The following is a 19,130-nucleotide window of genomic DNA, read 5'->3' as shown; positions in this document are numbered from 1 at the left end:
AAACATTTTTTTGGTAAGTTTTGTAAATATTTTTAATATCGAAACAAAAAAACACCCCAATTAAGAATCGAATTTAGAAACAAATTTTTTCTTGATCAAACAGGCCTACTACACACTATCAGTTCCTGGAACATTAATTAAACAGGATAATTAATCATTCTTAAATCTGAAGATTACATTTCCACACTGGCATACAAAATTCTGATGGATTAATATAAATGGTTTTTCTTTTCAACATTCAGTTGTCTCACTATGGTGTTAATTGCAATGCAAAGCAGAGTGGAACTAGAAAGGATTTGAATGGATCACATATTGATATGACTCAACCAGTGAAGTGACTACAAATGATGCAGTCATTGTAAGATGCTGTTTGCCACCATATTATTGTATTATTCTCACTAATGCTTCTTGCTGTTTTATAGCTTTGCATTCTCCATGCATAATCTTCCAAACGCCTGATTGCTAGTCAGCTTCTTTCATGTAAGTTGAGGCCCTATATTTTCAGCAAGATTCTATACATAGTTCTGGTGTCTGAAATCTTGGGTCCTTCCTGGTGTGTGGCAGCTCTCAATTGGTCCAATGAACACACAGCAGGCGCTGAAGACAAAAACAGAAATCAGTTTTATTCAACTCTGGCCAGAGTGCTTTCCAGATGCAAGCATCGGTATTATATAGAAAAGGTACACACATTTGAGAACAAGAAGAATAAAGGTGATCGGTGCAGTCCCAGGATCCGCAATCTCATTGGTTCAAAAGTACATTCATTTACAATTTGTGGTTGATGCCCATTAGGATTCACAATCCCATTGTTTTACAACTACATATATTGATAACTTGTGATTGGTGCACAGTGTGGAATAAACTGTCATTGGTTGCATTTGAAGCTGTTTGTTGTCCATTTGTGTCCATGTCTAGGATGGTAAAAGATTGGGAAGGAATGTTCGTGGAGAACAAAGGGTAGTTGATGAGCTTGCCACTGGGGACATTGGTCCCATGGGAGTCCCAGGTTGGCACAATGGGTGGCTGCATCCCTTGATGGGTCTCGACAGCCTGATGAGTGGATGCTAAGCCTGGAGCTCCTATGAATGGGAAAAGAAAATAAGAGAACTAACTATTAGGAATGGACTCACAGTGAGTAAAAAGAGCTTCTTTGCCTGGGTGAGTTGTTAAACCACCCATAAATTTCTTTGTTGTCAGGAAAGAGAAGCTAAGCTAAGATAAATCACATTTGGTTTTGCTCCCAGAATGCTGAGCATCTCTCAATGGTGATAAGACCAAACTGAGATCAGCAACCTAGCAAAAAGTAGGAAAAGCAAAGCTTTATAAAATGAGGGAGTAAAAACCAGCCCAAACAGAGAGCAAGGGCAGAACAAAAACAAATTAATCATTGCCTACGACCCCGGTCCTCCAACAGAATCTGGGAAAGAGCACAGGAGACAGGATCTGTTAAGAATCTCGATGATTGCTCATCCCAGGGAAGGAGCCATACATTTAAAGACACAATGGTAACGGTACGAGATGGAGAAAGGGATGAACCAGAGGAAATCACAAATAAAGAATTACAACATCAGATTCAAGGGATCAAACATATGATCTTAAACAGCACTCAAGAAATAACAACTAAGATCATCGGGCTAGATAATCAAATTTAAAAAATTACAAGCAACTTCACAGGAACTGGAAAAGAGAAACCAAGACTTGGATTTAAGAGCAGCAGCAGTGGAAGTACAATCGGTGGCAAACGCAGCAGAGATAAAACAATCTCAAAAAAGCCTTCAAAGGATGGACTTGAGGGTGATAAATTTAATGAACAGAGATAGAAGAATGAACATTCAGATTAGGAATTTCCCAGAGATAAATGGAGAAAGTCCTGGGATGTTAAAAAGAGAATTCATGAAATGGCTTAAACTGAACTCTGAAACAGACTGTGAGGAAGCCTAGTTTGAAAGAATCCATAGAGTGGGATATAAGAAGACCACCCCTCTTCCTTGCGACATCTTGGTCAGATTTGGGAACTATTACTACAATGACAAGATAATGAAAGCACTATGAAGATAGGCAACCTTACATATGAGGAGACACTAATACAGATTTTTCCAGACCTGTGCTCTGAAACTTTGGAGTAGTGGAAATCCATTTGCCAATGTACCACCATTTTACAAAGCCAGAAAATTCAGTACAACTGGGGCTATTTGGTTACTTGAGGTTTTGCTGGAGAACAAACAACTATAAAATTATGTCCTTGATGGGTCCCAAGATTAGGACAAAAGGATGAGAAGGCATCTTAATAAGCTTATGGTTTAGTCAGACCTGGGTCTTTTGTGAGACAAAACACCTGTCAGGTTGCCATTATCTTGTTTATTGTGAATGTGTGAGTCTAGGGGAAGTGTAATGCTTGTGCATTGCGTACCTAGTGGGTGAATGAGCAAGACTTTGAAAAGAAGGCTTGGTGGTGTCCTTTGGGGATATCCAGAGGATTCTCTAGGTCATCTGTCCAGACCCTGATGGTGATCCTGTTTTGGGGGATTTTAAAAAAGAACAGTTCTATCAACAATTTCCCACTGGTTGCTATGTGTTCTTAAGCTGGAGCTTGCTACTGTCATGTGCCTTGTACCTGACGATTGTGGATTTTAATTCTTAAAAGAAACTTAGGATTCTGATAGATATTTGAATTCACAATATATTACATATAATTATTGTAGGTTCAGTTAATTGCTTTGATTTCTGACGAATATACATTCTAGTACTATAACAAACACTGATAGCTGAAAATGCTTATTAGTTGTGTTTAAAATTCTACTTGCTTCAGTAGTAAAACATGGTAGTGGTTGTTTTGACTATAGTCTACCATCTGTATTCATGAATTTCATATTCCTCCTATCAACCATTCAGAGTGAAAAAATATATTTTTAAAAAATCCAAAACACAAATCTTGATTTTGCCACTTTATATGAAGGACTACCATTTTATTACATAATTGTTCAAAATGGGATTTGAGCATCCACAGAGAAGCTGGAAACAAACCCTACTCAACTATAATGTATCTTGATGCAAACCAAAATATATTTCAAAGCAAAGCTAGATATGCAGATGTTGGAATAGTTGTAGCATCAGAATGCTTGGAATTTTTTTACGTTAGAAACTCATAATTAAGAACTTTACATTTGGTTAGAAATTAATTAACATTCTGCCTCTCTAATAGGGTAAGAATTTGCGTGTTTCTATTCTGCATGGTGAAATATATAATTGGAGAGCCAAAGGGTTTTGTTCTTAATCCTCTTGAGATATAATGATCTTCTATGTTCACTGTGTCCAAATCATTTCAGGCTTTGAGAGCAGTAATCCTATCAATAGCAATGCTAATTCCAATGTCTGTAAACTGTGTCAGGGAAAGGCTACGTATATTTACATCAGTTTGCCAGGAGATATCCCCCCCATTCCATTATGCAGAAATATTGACAGAAAAGCTCTATAATTAGATTTTTTTTTAAAAAAAAAAAGCATGTTGACATTCATCGGTCTATAAAGCCTATTTGTAGGAATGACTTGAGCGAGTGGCTTGTGTCCTCTTGGAACATAGATTTGGTAGCACAGCTGGCCCTCCATATTTGTGGGTTTGACTTTTCAGGATCTGATTATGCACAAATTTAATTAATGTGTTCTCTCTAGGAATCTTTAGGTTTTCCAGTCTGCTTTCTATGGACAGCTATCATTCAACATCCTGTCTGATGAGGTCAAAGGATCTGTGCTTCACATTCTTCTGTCGGAGCACATTGAAATGTTTACATATGACAGTAGACCAAGAATCCGAGTTCTCTCACAACTGCATTACAGAGAACAGATTATTGTTGCAGACAGAAGCTGCAGTAAATGGAAAGAAGTGTCTTCAGCACTAACCAGAGATATCAATTTCTTACCTCTTATCAATATGCAACAGTTAACAAGAAACTGAGGGCATGTTAATACTTTCACATGTTAAAGAGATTGAAATAGCAACAGATATAAACTAATGTCACAAAAGATAAGATGTGAAGATAATAGGGCTTGTGTTTTAATCTGGTATTCCTCCCCACCACCACCACCACCACCACCATCACAATATTTTATTCTGTGACTTCTTCCTGAATACACAATCATGGAATGTAGCTGAAATTAACCTCACAAACAGAAAGCGATTACAGTTGGGGCATGTACATTCATGGCTTAACAGTGTATTTTGGCCTTCTAAGTTTAATTGCAAACACCCTGTATCTTGTTCATATTGATTAAGCATTTCCTCCTTTCCTTCTCAGAGGAGAACTTTACAAAGCATCATAAGAAAAACTTGAATTATAAAAAGTAACAAGCGTAAAGCATAAGCAACAATTTAACAGAGAGCTTGGTGGAGAGCCGACACAATACAGTGGGCCTTGGATATGTGTTGAGGCTTGGACCAGGGCTCCTAAAATCCATGGATGCTCAAGTTCCATTACGTGTAATGCCATAGTAAAATGGTGGCCCTTTTACAGGATGGCAAAATCAAGGTTTGTTTTGGTTTAAAAAAAATAAAAATAAAGTATTCAAGCCCCGGATGGTGGATCCATGGATACAGAGGGCTGACTGTGAAATTAGAATTTGTTACACTGATTCACTAAATAATTGTCTCCAGTGTCCACAAACATGAAGAAAAGTGTCCACGAACATGAAGATAACTGCTTTATAAAGAACAAAGCCATGGTTGAAATCCAGAACTCCTGCTAGGTTTCATAATGTGCTGCTGGTTTTCAGCAACAGGAGACATCCTTTCTCCTTCTCTTCTTCATTTTATTTTGTTCCTTTAAAATTCTTTTATGGCTTACCTCTAACTAGTCATGTGTGGATTTGTGCTGTCAGTCTCCCTGCCTTTGTTTCTCTCAGTGTTGGCATATCTTCCACTCAGATGAAAGCCAAACAACCTCAGATGCATCAACTGCCCTTGGGCATTTCTTCATCTCCTTTCACGATTAACTATCAAGCAAGAAACATCAAGGCCAGAAGAAACTTGTTCAAGAAAATGTTAGAAGATAAACTATGGACTGAAAAATTTGAGAGATAGAAAGTGAGAGTATAAATTGTGAATTGTTACATTGACTGATGTGTGGCACTAACAGCAGATATGATCTGGATTTGCCCTTCACGTGGGTTACCTATCTGAACATATCTCCCTCTATAACCTACCTTGGAGGTTAAGATCATCCTGGGGGTGGGGGGGGGGTGAGTGGGATGGTGGTCCTGTTTTTGGTCCCACTCCTTTTGCAATCGCGACTGAGACAGGGCCTTCTCAGTGGTGGCCCCTTGCTTATGGAACTCCTTCCCCAGTGAAATTAGATCTGCCCTATTCCTCCTGACCTGCAGGAAAAAACTGAAAACATGACTTTGAGATCAGGCTTTTGGCCAGTAATGGGAGTAGTGCAATATGAGACTACAAATTAATATAATGACAACTCAGACTGGCCCTGGACTATGATTTGGATCATGTTATTTTAATTGATATTTTAATGCTATGTTTTAATGGGTTTACTTTTAATTTTTTGTTTATTTACTGATGTGTTAATATATGGCATTGAATTGGTGCCTTTGGAAGTCTGCCCTGAGTCTACTTCGGGTTTGAGAAGGTCAGGATATAAATTTATTTATTTATTTACGATATTTCTATCCTGCTTTTCTCACCCCAAAGGGTGCCCAAGAGGGCTTTATATACAGGCAACACTTCAATGCCCTAAAACACAATGTACACTTAAATAAATATTAAAATAGAATTTAAAAGTACATTAAAACAATTAAAACATTTAAAAACAATATATTAAGAGTTAAACACGTAATACACGAGCGTAATCTGGGCCATTCCAATGGTCATTGCATATTGTTCCAAATCTATCGATTGCACAAGTTCTTCAAAGGCTTGGTCACAAAGCCATGTTTTCACTCTCTTGCAGAAGGTCAGAAGGTCAGAAGGGAGGTAACATCACTGGGGAGGGAGTTACACAGTTAAGGGGCCACCCCTGAGATGTGGTAAATAAATAAAATAATAAAATTCAGAAATAAATAAAATAATAAATGGGTTGTTAGGCTCACCATACATCTGTGTCACTGACAGAGCACTATTATGGAGCTCCACTGTTATCATGAAATATCACTGCAATTTTCTTAAGCAAGAATTTAAAATCCCAAATTTGTTTCATTAAATTTTAGAAAGCAATGACGGGAGAATATGTTATCATTTTGGGGAAAAAATCACATACCTCAAATCAAGATGCCAAAATTTAAAAATTGCCCCCCAAATACTTGTCTTTGAGGTTTCAAACAAGATCATACACAGACACAATTCAGTTGAAATTCCACAGCTTATTTATCTATTTATTTAATAAAAGCTACCTCTGCCTACCTGCCACCTGAGTTCATCTACAATAAAAGCATTAATTCCTAACCAAAAGAAACACACCAAAAATGGAAGCAAGAAGTAAGAAAACTGCGTTACTTTATATTTAGCATCATGTATATGTATTTACTTTATATTTTGCTTTTCTCTTGGTACAAAAGAATATTGCAGGTATTGCTGAAAAACTTCCAGTGAGTGACACATGTCACATTCCTCCAGGAAATAAAATTGCATGAATATTCATCATTTTATTGCAATGTCACCAAAACATTAAAACAACATAACAATATATGGGAAACACACCTATTAAAAAACTGTGCACAGTCAATAAAACATAATTTTAAAATATACACATTTTTAAACTTCATGTAAGTCTATGCTTTCCAGCTACCTGTCAGCTTATGATGACTCAATGAATTTCATAGGGTTTGCAAGATAAGAAATACCCAGTAGTAATTTTTCCAGTTTCATCCTCTGAAATATAACCGAATGCACCTGGCATTTGCTGGTAGCCTTTCTTCCAAGTACTAACAACAACTGTCACCATATAGCTTCCAAGATTGTAAATCGGATGTGATGCCTTCAGCATGTTTAGGGCACCCATGGTATAATAAAATATATATAAAAACTGTAGTTAAAATAAAAAAATAATTTTGAAACCTCAGAGTAGAGAAGAGGAATCTATTCACTAACCTTGCTGTTAACTTGTTTGTGGAAGCTGGTGATCCAAGAATCATTCCAATGTACTTTCAGGATGGTAAAGTGACTTAATTGCAGCATTTAATTTTAAATCCATTTGCATTAAACCTTATCATGCTGCCCCCGATAATAACAGCTAGTATTCAAGGGCTGAGACCCAATAGAAAACCTTTACTAGTGTAATACTTCTGGGTTTCCACTGCTTTCAGCTGCGCCATGCCACTATATGGCACTGGGGTGCACTTCAATGACCAAGATGTGGGAGGCTTCCAGACATCATTTGGCTGCACTCCTGCAGCTGGAGGGTGGGGGAGTAGATACCCTCCCAGACATTCAATATGGTTAAATCCTTGTCTATGGCTGCATCTATAATGCCATAAAATCCAGTGTAGGAATACATAAAGACCCAAAACATCTAGGATGATCCAGACCTTGTCTGATGCTTTAGCAGTGGAGACTGCAGTCTCGGATTGCCATGCATGATCCCAGTTGGCATCTCTACAGCTATCCCAAACTCCCCGGGCTCAGGCAGCCCAAGGAGGTGTGATGGTAATGCCTTCCTACCCTCCTTGCACCACAATTCTTTACAAAAATGATGGAAAATTCTCCTTATCATGGCAGCATGGTCTGTATTTCCTGGATCTGTGTCTGTGAGAATGAAATAGAGTTTTGGATAGGTGGGATTACTGCTGCAAAGCTCTGTTGCATCCTGAGTAATTCAGATCTAGGAAATATAGATCCTCATGGTAATGATATGGAGAATTTTCACTCCTTTTTAAAGGGGAGGATTGGGGTGCAGGGAGGAAGTTACTGTCCATGTTCAGCCCTGTCAAACCAGCTCTGGCATGGATGGGCTGGGTAGTCAGTCTCCTCCTGCAACCTGGTACAGCCTCCATGTGACTTAGAATGGGTATTTCAATGCCAATTTCAGTTATGTTATATGGCTGCGTGGAAAAGCCCTTTGAAGGGTACATTTCTGAATTTAATATAGAAACAGGAAACAATGGATAATAGTGAATATAAAAATAAATGATTTCTGCAGGAAGTTACCATGGAGTTGTGTCAGAGGATACAGAACAGGTATGCGCAAACTCCAGCCCTGCAGGTGTTTTGGACTTCAACTTTCAGAAATCCCAGCCAGCTTACCAGCTGTTAGGAATTGTGGGAGTTGAAATTCAAAACACCCGGAGGGCTGATGTTTGCCCATGCTTGATCTAGAAGGAATTTGCTGGGTCCCCCAGGACAACCCTATAATAACCTTTTGCTAAAGCATACCATAGAATTGCACAGGGAACCTAGAATATTTCTAGAAAGTATATATTTTGTCAAATGTGGGAAGCTGAAAGCACTGGTCCTTCCTATGAGCAATTCCTATGAACAGGTTAGGCCTTACCTTCTTCTGAGACTGAAAAAGTATGACTTTTACAAGTGGGTTTCCATGGCCAAAGAAAGACCTGATCCCTGGTATACTGGAGATCTAGTCCAAGGTTCAAACCTCTACCCTCTGGCTCTCACAAATGCCACATTAATTCTAAAGATAAATCTATGCAAATACATACACTGAAAAATGAGGTTTCTGTCCAGGGCAACTTTGGGTTCTTGGACCTATTTAGGGCAAAACACAAAAACATTGGTAAAGGAACATCTGACTCTTGGCTCCCATTTGAAGTTTAATCCACAGCCAAAAAAATATGATCATTTACTTGAACAGGGACTTCTAGATTCTGCCACCACTGCTGCTATAGTACTTTTCATCTGCATGAAGCATAGTTACTCAATCCTGGAATACTGGCCAAGAACAAAAAAACAGGATAGTTTATCTGTCACATTTGGACAGAGGCCTTTTCATTTAACTTTGTCTAATTATATTTTAATTTCTGCCTCGTGAGTTAGAATGTTCTAATTGTTTCATGCAACACAATTCCACAAACCTGTGAAGGGCTTGCTCATCTGCAATTATTTCCACTGTCAGAATAAGATAAGGGTATTTGCAGTGGGCCCATTTTACAAAGCCTTCCATAGCACAAACATCATGTTTACAGTAACTAAACAATTAAAAAGTGTGAATGATGCTAATTGGATTTATACTCTTTTGTCAGTGTAAATTACAGTGTGGGAATGGATCATAACATAGGATGTCTATGATAATTAGTCCAGTGTCCAGACAGGATGTTTATCATGACATTATTCTGGCACATTTATCAACTTTTGGAGAAGAACAGAATTCCACACACTTCTTTCCACTTGTAAATCTTTTTTATTTCCCCTCCACTTTGTCTGTCTTGTTCTCACCATAACATAAAATAACATTTTGGTTGGGAGGAACAAACTCGCTTCATAACACATTTTTACTGGACGTATTAAATGTTGTCTAGCTGAAAGCATGTTAGAAGCACAGAATAAACAAGAGCAAACAGCACATCTTTCTATTGCATTCTCTGGCTGTAATTAAAGGATATCAACAGGATGGGGATGTTTTTCAGAACACAGTGGGTCTTTAGTATCCACTGAGATTTGATTCTAGGATCTCCCAGAGATACAAAAGTCCCATTATATCAAAGGGAATAATGAAATGGTCTCTACTATATCAAATGGCAAAATCATGATTTGCTTTTTAGAATTTACAATTTTTGCAGAAATATTTTCAAGCTGTGGAAAGTAGATTCAATCAATGGATGAAAAATCTATGGATACAGAGGACCAATTGCACTCTTAAATTTCATTAGAAAAAATAATGCATTTATGTGAAGAGACATGTTGAACCAATCCAGTTGCTTTGGCTTTGGAATTTGATCATTTATGAGTGTCAAACCCTAATTTTGTGACTGATAAAAATGTTTCAGAATTTTATCCGAGCTTTTTGGAATAGAGATTTCTGGACGTGCTATGTCATTAAAAAAATATTATTAGGAAGGAGGTGTTTGTTAATATCATTCCAAAATATAAAAGACCATCTGATTCTGTTCTACCAAATCCCTCAACATAGCAAAAAGAGCTAAATATTTCTGGTAAAAATTTATTTTAATCTCAGTATATTTATTTTTCTGATTGCATCAGATGCCATCAAATTTCAAAAGGGGGACATGCAGGACATATGCTCCTTATGTTCATGAATCCAGTGCTGGTTGATGTAGGTAAAAGCAACGGTTTCCCCTGACATTAAGTCTAGTCATATCCGACTCTGGGGGATGGTGCTCATCTCCATGTATAAGCTGAAGAGCCAGTGTTATCCATAGATACCGCCAAAGTCATGTGGTTGGCTTGACTGATTGTAGCACCGTTACCTTTCTGCCAAAATGGTACCTATTGATCTACTCACATTTGCATGTTTTCAAACTGTTAGATTAGCAGAAGCTGGGGCCAACAGAGGGAACTCACCACCAGATTCAAACTGCCAACCTTTTGGTCAGCAAGTTCAGCAGCTCAGCACTTTAACCCACTGAACTGCCAGGAGCTCCGATTGATGTGAGAGAAACATATTATTGAAAAGAGGCTGCATATTTTAGAAAACAAAGTAAACAAATACTATTTTAGCACAAGCAATACACAAGAGATAAAGTGATTGACTTGGAAAAGATTAAGCCTTTTGTATTCTCCACTGCTCTTGGACAGAAATCTGTGGTTGCTGGTTGTGATCTTACTTCTTCTATTTTTTAGACTGTAGCTTCTTTATGTTACTTGCCGTATATACTCATGTTTAAGACTAGAAATTTTAGTTAAAATATCAGCCCAAAAATTTGGGTAACTTATCTATTGGTCAATGTGAGTACTTCACCTTAATTAACTCTTACCTAGGGCTAAGTCACCCCATAGTCACCTACGGATGTGAGAGCTGGACCTTATGGAAGGCTGAGGGAAGGAAGATAGATGCTTTTGAACTGTGGTGCTGGAGGAAAATTCTGAGAGGGCCTTGGACTGTGAGAAGATCCAACCAGTCCATACTTCAGGAAATAAAGCCTGACTGCTCATTGGAGGAAAGGATATTAGAGGCAAAGATGAAGTACTTTGGCCACATCATAAGAAGAAAGGAAAGCTTAGAGAAGACAAGGATGCTGGGGGAAATGGAAGGAAAAAGGAAGAGGGGCCGACCAAGGGCAAGATGGATGAAGCTTCGGGATCAATCAATATCAGATCCCACTCCACTGTACCCCAATTATAAAGAAACGGGCACTAGCGTATTTCGAGCATCCACACACAGCTTGGACAGGGTGGTCAAACTATCCCACCTCTGTCTGGACAATTATAAAGATGGGGATTTACTATAATCAATCCCTACTTTGTTGTGAAAACCAAATATAATGCTTGAGGGGTATTTTTAAGTTTCTTCCGCTGCCACCAAAATGTAAAGGAACACCCTAGCTGCCAAACTAAAGATCTATTTGAGACCACCAGGCACTGTGCCCTTTTTATTTCTTCTTTAAAAAAACAGTTAAGAATGTTTAGGAAACTTCAGCCACAAAGGCACACTTGAGTCAAGCTTTTATATTTAAATAATCAATGAAAGTTTATTGATTGAAAAAACAGGAAAGTAAGTGCAGGTCAATATCTTGGCTGTTACAGAAAGTATTTGCTTTTGTCTTGAATGTGTGATGGTTACATGAATAGTTCTATCTTAGGTACAGTAAAGTTGCTTCTTTCTTTCCACTAATAAGAAAATCTTAACAGGAACTGAATCTCTGTCAGGAATTCTTCTGTAGCTCAGATACACTAACCTAGTCCTATCTAGCTACAACCCAGCTATAACCCTAATAGCTGTTCAGTTTGCTTCAGCTAACTTGCTGGCAAACCACTGGCAAACTTTGCCCTCTCCTAACTCCTAAACCACAAACTTCTAAAACACCCTTCTTCTTCAAACTCTAATCTTCAACTCCCCCTTTCTGACTGAAAAGGCTCTTTTTCTCTCCAAGCCTCTCTAAACTCCGCCCCCTTTTCTAAACCAATCCTGGCCGTTCTCTGCTGACTCAGGCCTAAGACACGCCCCCTCTCTAATCTCTCTCTAAGATGGTGGCTTCCCTGCACTAAAATGGCTGCTGCAGCTTCGCCAGGCCCACCTAATCTGCAAACTAGCTGGCAGACTCACTCTAGGCCCTGCAAATCCTGGCTGCAAAAGGTAAGGGACCTTTACAGATGGCATCCTTGAAGTGATTGGATTGACTTTGAAGGAGCTGGGGGGTGGTGACGGCCGACAGGGAGCTCTGGTGTGGGCTGGTCCATGAGGTCATGATGAGTCGGAAATGATTGAACGAATGAACAACAACAACAAGAGCTAAGGGCAACAGAGACCTGGCGCAGAGATTTACAAACATTACTCAGCTGTAGCAACAGAACCTACTGCTCCACTTAGTAGATATTGTGAAGACTTGACTCCTATGTACCTCCTTAGTACCCCTCCCCAATAGTCTCCTTTCTTATTCGAATGCACCAGTATCATATGTTTCTGAACTCCCAACCAGCCCCAGCCTGACCTGGCGCTGAGACCTACAAACATTTACTCAGCTGCAGCAACGGAATTCACTGCTCCACTTAGTAGATATTGTGAAGACTTAACTCCTATGTACCTCCCTAGTACCCCTTCCCAATAGTCACTATTTAGATGTTTTGCTTGGTCATTACTGTATAGATTTGTCTCCTCTGTACCTCCCAACTACCCCTCCCCAATAATCTCCTTTTCTATCGGTAGCATTTGGCAGATATTGTGACAAGCCTATAATAATTAAGGCACTGTTTTGCAGATCAGCAACGTATATATGTCTTCATTGCCCTAGCTGACTTACTGTAACATCTTTTGTTACTATAGTAGTTTCACGCGCAATACACTCTCTTGCCTTGAAAGACTGAAACAGCACTAGGCTGATACTGGCCATATCTAGGAGATACGCTAAGTTCTCATTCCACTGACGTATTTAACACACTGTAACTTGCTGATATTGTGCTGACTCTTTTCCGGTGCCCCTCCCTGAACCTCTCCCTAATATTTTCCTAATACTTTTCAAATGTATTGGCACTACTCAGTGATATTTAGTGATACGGTATAAATTTGATTGCTCCATACTGTTGTAATCCATTGTACCACTTAGGGGACACTGTCAAGATTTGATTCCCATGTACCTCCCTATTACCCCTTCACAACAGCTCTCTATTTGATTGATGCTCTGTCTGGTCGATACTGTGTAGATTTGTCTCCCTTATACCTTCCCATTACCCCTCCCTAATAACTTTTCTTACTACAGGTCGTACTTAGCTGATATTGTGCCGATTTGCCACCTTTGTACCTCCCTCTTACTTTCCCTGACAACTCAACAAACGAGTGTAAATTAACTAACCATCCCCAAAAAATAGTAAAGAAACAAAATATAACAGTGCAACAATGGCAGCTCTGCAAAAAGGGAAAATAGAAAAAGAAAAGGAAAACGATAAGGAAGCTGAGAAAAAAACCCCACTCAACACTAGAAAAGGCTCCCTACCTGAGGAACCCACCATAAAGGACCTTATGAAAGAATTACTCAAAATACAAGCAGAAATAAAGACAATCTAAAACAATCAAGAGGCACAAAGTAAAGCCAGCAAGAACGAGACTGAAGCAATGAAGAAAGATATGAAAGATATGAAAGAAGAGCTGCAATCACTGCAATCTCTAATGAAAGAAGAGATGACCACCGTAAAAAATGAAGTAGGAAAACTAAAACAAGACAATACAGATCTACTCAAGGATAACACCATAATTAAGAACCACCAGGAAATAGTAAAGAAAAAAGTGAGAAGTATGGAAGAGGTGATAGACAGAGTCGAGAACCAGCAGGAAATGATGGAACTTAGAGAGAAAGAGACTCAACTTAGATTCAGAAATGTGATAGAGGAGGAAGAAGAGAACATAAGAGAAGTAGTAGTGGACATGATTACGCAACTAACTAAAAAAAGAAAACCAGATGTCGAACTAGAAGTTGACAGCGTCTTCAGGATACAAACATCACATTCCAGGAAATTTAAAACCCTGAAAGACATTATTGTACAATTGATAAAGAAAAGCACTCGGGATGAAATACTCAGAGAACACTCGAAATTGCCAATACAGCACAAAGGAAATAAAATTGTAATCTTGAAGGAGATACCAATATCAGTACTTGAAAGAAGACGCAAATACTATTTCCTGACCGATGAGTTGAAGAGAAGAAACGTAAAATTTAAGTGGGAAAGGAGGGAAGGTCTAACAACAACATGGAACGAAAACAAGTACTGGTTAACATCCGAAGCCAAAGCAAGAACTTTCTGGGAGAAGTATTTGAAAAAGAAAAACGAAAATAAAAAGGGAAATGAAGAAGAAGTAAGAGGGAAGGGTACACTTCACCACAAAGACTACACCGACAGCGTAACAAAGAGACTCGATCTCCTAGACGAAGACGACTACGACAACGAAAAAGGAAGAAAAAGACCAAGAGAAATATCACCAGGAAACTACACCTTTCAGAAAGAAACTACTAAGACAGATATAGACCAATTAGCTAAGACAAACGATAATGATGGCAAGAAAAATTAGAATTTACTCAAATAATGTTAACGGACTGAATGGCCCATATAAGAGAAGAAAAATTTGGCACCATCTAAAAAAATGTAACTATGATCTAACCCTTCTACAGGAAACACATATTTCTAATAAACATATATCACACTTAGAATGTAAAGCGTTGGGGAAAAGTTATTACGCGTCGGCACTAGAAAAAAAAAAGAGGTCTAGTAACGTATGTTAAAGAAAACATCCCTTCAGAGTTGGCGCTTAGAGACTCCGATGGTAGAATTTTAGGAGTTCTGATAAAAATTGAGGACAAAAATATCTTGGTCTGCAATATATACACACCCAACGAGGCGAAGAGTAATTTTATAAAAACCCTAAAAAAATACATTCTAGGAACAGATTACGATGACCTATTACTTATGGGGGACTACAATGGGGTGGTGGATACAATTAAAGACAAATCAACCAATGCGTTAAAAACAAAACAAAAACAATCAGGGGCTCTCCCAAAGACCTTCATAGAGCTAAAAGAAGAACTGGGCCTAACAGACATATGGAGATATCATCACAACAAAGAGACCGACTACACGTTTTTTTCCAACAGACACTCAACGTGGTCACGCATCGATATGGCCTGGGTAACAAACACCATCATACCAGACATAACTAAATCTGCAATACTACCCATGATCAACTCTGACCACGCACCCATAGAGCTACAAATTCAAAACCAAAAAGAAAAAAAGACCACCTTCAGATGGCGACTGAACGATAAAATACTCTCAACACCTAAAGAAGTGGAAAAAAATAACTACTGAGTGAATATTTCAACTTAAACACAGAAAAAACACACCCACTAAAATCATATGGGATGCTCATAAAGCATTTATAAGAGGCCATCTAATCGAGCAAACCGCGAGGATGAAAAAGGCCAGGAACAAGGAATGCGAAAAACTAGAAAGGGAGCTTACTAGACTGGAAGAAAAACTCAAGGCAAACCCAAAAGATACCCAAATATGTCACCAACTAAACATACTAAGAAAGAACATAGATACACTTCAATTAGAAGAGATAGAAAAGAAGTTGAAGTACACCAAACAATATTACTTCGAAAACGCGAATAAAATAGGAAAAGCACTCGCTAGAAAAATTGCGGTTAAAAAGCAGAGTAGACAAATAACAAAGATAATGGAGGGAGACAAACCCTTGTATAAGACAAGTGAAATCATAAACCAGTTCACGAAATTCTACAAAAATTTATACAAAGACGAAAACATCCCCAAAGAAAGAATAATGCAATATCTAGCAAAACAAACCATTCAAAGAATTTCAGATGACCAACGAAAAAAATTGAATAACCCAATATCTCTAGAAGAAGTTTCAACAACAATTAAGAAATTACCGTCAGATAAAGCTCCAGGTCCGGACGGTCTTATGACAGGATACTACAAGACCTTCCAAGATATATTAGCTCCCCATCTGCAGAAAGTAGCGAACAAAGTCATGGAGGAAGGAGAATTACCCGACACAAGGAAACACGCTACAATCTCACTAATCCATAAGAACCATACGGACAGCACAGCAGTAAAGAACTACCGCCCTATCTCACTTCTTAACACAGATTACAAAATATTTACGGCAATATTAGCATCTAGACTAACCAAGATACTAACAGAAAGAATTGAAGAGGACCAGGTCGGCTTTTTGCCAGGAAGACAACCGAGCGACAACATAAGAACAGTAATTAACGTTATTGACTACTACGAAAAGAACATTAAAAAAGAAGCTGCTCTTATGTTTCTCGATGCCGAAAAGGCATTCGACCAAGTTAACTGGGACTTCATTATATGCCTACTCAGAGAAATGGATATAGGGTATCAATATCTAAATGCTATTACTTCCATTTATACCTCACAACAGACAAAACTAGTTATCAATGGGCAATATTCCGACAACATAGAAATTCAAAAGGGTACCAGACAGGGGTGTCCCTTATCCCCAATACTCTTCATAACAGTCTTAGAAGTGCTGCTACAGAGAATCTCGACCAATAAGGAGCTGAAAGGACTGAAAGTCAAAAACCACACATTCAAAACAAGGGCATTCGCAGACGACATCGTCTGCTTTATAGAAAACCCATTAGATAACATCAATAAATGGTTGAAAGAAATAACAGACTTTGGCGAGGTCGCTGGTTTCAAAATAAACAAAGATAAAACTCAATAACTAAGAACATGAATAAAAACAATAAAGAGAAACTGCAGAACATCTCAGGTATCAAAATAACAGGTGAAACTAAATATCTAGGAATAATAATAGCGACAAACAACGCTCACTTAATAAAAAACAACTACAAAAAAAATGGAAGGAAATAAAGAAGAAAATCAACTCCTGGAACTCGCTAAATCTTTCCCTACTAGGCAGGATTGCCACAGTAAAAATGAATGTCCTACCAGACGTCTTGTTCCTGTTCCAATCTTTGCCAGTCCTAAAATCAAAAACCCTCCTTAACAGCTGGCAGAAAGAAATCTCTAAATTCATTTGGAAAAGTAAAAAACAAAGAATAAGTCACAGAAATATGATTGATGATAAGAAAAGGGGAGGCTTGTCCCTCCCCGACTTACAATTATATTATGAAGCAGCATCACTAAGATGGATAAAAGACTGGGCGACCTTAAACAAACGTAAAATTCTAGCACTGAAGGGTTTCGATTTACATCAAGGCTGGCACGGCTACTTATGGAGAGGCAAAGCGGAAAAAGAGAAGTGCTTTAAAAACCACTCAAGTAGAGCCGCACTTCTTAAAGTCTGGAATAGATACAAGGACAGATTCTATAGGAGAACCCTCTTATGGTTTTCCCCGAATGAAGCTCAACATCTGAGGGACCTACCTAGAGAAAAATGGCTTACTTACGCCCAGCTTCTGAAAAGAGACTCTCGAGAAATTAAATTAAAATCCCAGGAAGAACTCAAACAACTTGACAAATCCATCTTCTGGTTCCAATACCAGCAAATATTAGAGAACTATAGAATTGATGTCAAAAATGGATTCCAGACTCAAGAAATCTTCTGGGATAAAATACTAAAAATCGAGACCAAGATGATCAAGAGAACATATCAACAATTGCTGACATGGGCAACGGAAACAGAACAGGTTAAACAAAACATGATCCAGTGGTCCAGAGATATAGGCAGACCAATAAATATGTCAGAGTGGGAGGAGGTCTGGCGCCAAAAAATTAAATACACATATTCAACTGAGATGAAAGAAAACTGGTATAAATCATTTTATAGATGGTATTACACACCAGACAGGATATCCAAATTCAGCAAAGGGAAAATCAAAAATACCTGTTGGAAATGTGGGAGACATAAAGGAAGCTATATCCACACATGGTGGAAATGTAGGAAAATAAAAAACTTCTGGCAAGAAGTCAACAAAGCTATACAGATAATACTAGGACAGAAAATAAAACTTAAACCGGAAGCAATGTTGCTGGGAATCACAGACCCCCTCCAAAACAAAAACTCAGACAAATTGTTCTTCTACTTCACCACGGCAGCCAGAACAGTTATAGCTAGGGTTTGGAAATCTACAGAAATCCCCACGATAGATCAATGGATGCTAAAAGTATGGGACATAATGAATATGGATATCTTAACACATAAAATATCTCAAAATATACCAAAACCACCTAAAACCAATTGGAAAAGCTTTATAGACTATATCAACAGATTTAACAATGAAATTAATATCAGTATGGAATAGCGAAAGCTCTCAAGGGAATGATCCTAGTTATCAGACGTATGACAAATAAAAGGAAAGAAAGGGCAAACTATTGCCTATTATGACAATAACTGTCCAGAATATCCTTGGAAGTACTTTTATTGTCACTAGGGGTTTTCAAGGTGGTGGGTGTTGCTAGAATCAGGATTCACAATTTGCCCCCCCCCCCCTCAGGCAACTTAACCCTAAGGCTCAAGACACCACACTGTTTTCTCTATTTAGATTCAGTGAACCCAAACCCCCTGCGCATTCGATTTACCTACCCCCTTAGCACTGCCCCCTACCATCTCCTATTATCGCTGACGAAGAAGTGAAAGGGGGGAAGGTGAAAGGGGAAAAAGAATAAAGAGAAACAAACGAAATCATGTAACAAGCAAGATTAATTAAGGGGGGAGAAGGGGGGACAATCATGATCACGAAAATATATATATATGTGTTAATTTGATGCTATGCACGAAAACATGTCACGTTCATTATTATCTTGCCTGTCTTGTTTGTCATTTGTACATGTATTATGTGTCACTGTTATATGTTTATTACTGATACAAAATCAATAAAAACAATTTTTTTAAAAAAAGAGCTAAGGGCAACAAATCCAGAAACAGTTGGTCATCTTTGAGAGAGGCCAAAATCTTGAGAGGAACTGGGAATTTAAAATTCAGTTCCTCTCAGAATTGAGGCTACAATCATAGACATCCTATGATCCATCCCCACAGCCCAAACACTCAACAGATCCA

General features: G+C 38.3%; 1 long non-coding RNA gene across 1 annotated transcript; it reads right to left on the bottom strand.

The window, feature by feature from the left end:
• Positions 1-602: 602 nt before the first annotated feature.
• Positions 603-9,218, bottom strand: LOC137096072 (uncharacterized). Its single transcript, XR_010909225.1, has 2 exons — positions 8,656-9,218; positions 603-1,079 (listed from the first exon to the last, which is right to left on the bottom strand). It is a non-coding gene; the product is annotated as an uncharacterized lncRNA (long non-coding RNA).
• Positions 9,219-19,130: the final 9,912 nt, after the last annotated feature.

Source organism: Anolis sagrei, chromosome 2 (genome assembly GCF_037176765.1).
Source record: "Anolis sagrei isolate rAnoSag1 chromosome 2, rAnoSag1.mat, whole genome shotgun sequence".
Taxonomy (NCBI): domain Eukaryota; kingdom Metazoa; phylum Chordata; class Lepidosauria; order Squamata; family Dactyloidae; genus Anolis; species Anolis sagrei.
The sequence above is the reverse complement of the archived record's forward strand: the minus strand, read 5'-3'. Positions and strand labels throughout refer to the sequence as shown.